Raw genomic sequence first — 3655 nt, forward strand, 5'->3', positions numbered from 1 at the left:
TAACCAAAAAAGAAAACTACAGGCCGATATCCTTGATGAATATAGATGCAAAAATCCTCACTAAAATACTAGCAAACAGAATACAGCAACACATACGAAAAATTATTCATCACGATCAAGTGGGATTCATCCCAGGGATGCAAGGTTGGTTCAACCTACGCAAATCAATGAATGTGATACACCATATTAATAAACTCAAACACAAGGACCATATGATCATCTCTATAGATGCTGAAAAAGCATTTGATAAAGTTCAGCACTCATTCTTGACGAAGACCCTCTATAAGTTAGGTATAGAGGGAAAGTATCTCAACATAATTAAAGCCATATATGCCCAACCCACTGCCAATATCATCCTGAATGGGGAAAAGTTGAAAGCTTTTCCTTTAAGAACAGGAACTAGACAAGGATGCCCACTCTCACAACTCCTATTCAACATAGTGTTGGAAGTACTAGCCAGAGCATTCAGAGAAGAGAAGGAAATAAAGGGCATCCAGATTGGAAAAGATGAAGTCAAACTGTCCCTGTTTGCAGATGACATGATCCTATATATCGAACAGCCTAAAACCACTACAAAAAAACTGTTGGAATTGATACATGAATTCAGCTCAGTAGCAGGATACAAAATCAACACACAAAAGTCAGTAGCATTTCTTTTCTCCAATAGTGAACATGCAGAAGGAGAAATCAAGAAAGCCTGCCCATTTACAATAGCCACCAAAAAAATAAAATACTTAGGAATTGAGTTAACCAAGGAGGTGAAAAATCTCTATAATGAGAACTACAAACCACTCCTGAGAGAAATTAGAGAGGATACAAGAAAATGGAAAGATATCCCATGCTCTTGGATTGGAAGAATCAACATAGTGAAAATGTCCATACTACCCAAAGTGACATACAAATTCAATGCAATCCCCATCAAAATTCCAAAGACATTTTTCTCAGAAATGGAAAAAACTATTCAGACATTTCTATGGAACACTAAAAGACCACGCATAGCCAAAGCAATGCTCAGCAAAAAAAATAAAGTTGGAGGCATAACACTACCTGACTTTAAGCTATATTACAAAGCTATAATAACCAAAACAGTTTGGTACTGGCATAAAAACAGACACACTGACCAATGGAATACAATAGAGAATCCAGAAATCAACCCACACACTTACTGCCATCTGATCTTTGACAAAGGCACCAAGCCTATTCACTGGGGAAGGGACTGCCTCTTCAGCAAATGGTGCTGGGAGAACTGGATATCCATATGCAGGAGAATGAAACTAGATCCATACCTCTCACCGTATACTAAAATCAACTCAAAATGGATTAAGGATTTAAATATACACCCTGAAACAATAAAACTTCTTAAAGAAAACATAGGAGAAACACTTCAGGAAATAGGACTGGGCACAGACTTCATGAATACGACCCCAAAAGCACGGGCAACCAAAGGAAAAATAAACAAATGGGATTATATCAAACTAAAAAGCTTCTGCACAGCAAAAGAAACAATTAACAGAGTTAAAAGACAACCAACAGAGTGGGAGAAAATATTTGCAAAATATACATCCGACAAAGGATTAATATCCAGAATATATAAGGAACTCAAACAACTTTACAAGAAGAAAACAAGCAACCCATTTCAAAAATGGGCAAAAGAGCTAAGCAGGCATTTCTCTAAGGAAGATATACAAATGGCCAACAGACATATGAAAAAATGCTCAACATCACTCAGCATCCGGGAAATGCAAATCAAAACCACATTGAGATACCATCTAACCCCAGTTAGGATGGCTAAAATCCAAAAGACTATGAACAATAAATGCTGGCGAGGCTGCGGAGAAAAAGGAAATCTCATACATTGTTGGTGGGACTGCAAAATGGTGCAGCCTCTATGGAAAATGGTATGGAGATTCCTCAAACAATTGCAGATAGATCTACCATACGACCCAGCTATCCCACTGTTGGGAATATACCCAGAGGAATGGAAATCATCAAGTCGAAGCTATACCTGTTCCCAATGTTTATCGCAGCACTCTTTACAATAGCCAAGAGTTGGAACCAGCCCAAATGCCCATCATCAGATGAGTGGATACGGAAAATGTGGTACATCTACACAATGGAATACTACTCAGCTATAAAAACGAATGAAATACTGCCATTTGCAACCACATGGATGGACGTTGAGAGAATTATATTAAGTGAAACAAGTCAGGCACAGAAAGAGAAATACCACATGTTCTCACTTATTGGTGGGAGCTAAAAATTAATAAATAAATTCACACACACACACACACACACACACACACACACACACACACACACACAGACACACACACACACACACACACACACACACACAAACCGGGGGTGGGGAAGAAGATATAACAACCACAATTATTTGAAGTTGATACGACAAGGAAACAGAAAGGACTTTGTTTGGGGGGAGGGGGGAGGGAGGAGGGAGGGAGGTTTTGGTGATGGGGAGCAATAATCAGCTACAATGTATATCAACAGAATAAAATTTAAAAAAATAAAAGAAAAGAAAAGAAAATAAAGAAAAAAAAAAAGAAAATCTGGAGGAAATGGATAAATTTCTGGACACATAGAAACTACCAATACTGAAGCAAGAAGAAGTACTAAAATTGAACAGACCAGTAAGTAATGAGCAATGAGATTGAAGCAGTAATCAACACTCTCCCAACAAAGAGAAGCCCAGGACCAGATGGCTTCACTGCTGGATTCTACCAAACCTTTAAAGAGGAATTAACACCGATTCTCCTTAAACTATTCCAAAAAATTGAAACAAAGACCGTTCTCCCAAACTCATTCTGTGAGGCCAGCATCACCATAATACCCAAATCAGACAGAGACATAACAACAACAAAAAAGCTACAGGCTTATATCCTTGATGAACATAGATACAAAAACTATCAACAAGACATTAGCAAACAGAATATAACAGCACATCAGAAAGATTATACACCTTGATCAAGTGGGATTCATGATCAAGTGGGATTATGATCAAGTGGGATTCAACATGTGCAAATCAACAAAAACCATATTATTATCTCAACAGATGCAGAAAAAGCATTTCACAAATTCAACATCCCTTCATAATAAAGGCTTTCAACAAATTAGGTAAGAAGTAAAGTATCTCAACACAATAAAAGTCATATATGACAAACCTAGTGCCAATGTCATCATGAATCTGGAAATGCAGAAAGCTTTTCCTTTAAGAACAGGAACAAGACAAGGATTTCCATTCTTACCACTCCTATTCAACATAGTACTGAAGCCAATGTAATTTTCTAAAAATAATCAAGGTCATTTTATAATCTGTTTTCCCTTATGCTATTAAACATTCTTTTTGCTTTTCTTTTGTTGTGGTTGCACAGTACATTTTTCATTGATTACGAATATTCATGAGATACAAAGCTGACTGTCACTACTCGTGCCCAAAATGTAATGGCTAGATCCATACTGGCAGCATGCCCATTAGTACAAATTGCGATTATACCCAATGTCCCCCACCCAATTATCCCCGACTTCACTACCCAACTCCCTTTCCTCCACTCCACTTTGTATCCCTAGGTACGTTCTCTCCCTCTGCAAGTCCAACACACCACTGTGGTCTTTCTTTGGTTCCTTCTTTCTCTCT

The sequence above is a fragment of the Cynocephalus volans genome, chromosome X, assembly GCF_027409185.1.
Source record: "Cynocephalus volans isolate mCynVol1 chromosome X, mCynVol1.pri, whole genome shotgun sequence".
NCBI classification, from domain to species: Eukaryota; Metazoa; Chordata; class Mammalia; order Dermoptera; family Cynocephalidae; genus Cynocephalus; species Cynocephalus volans.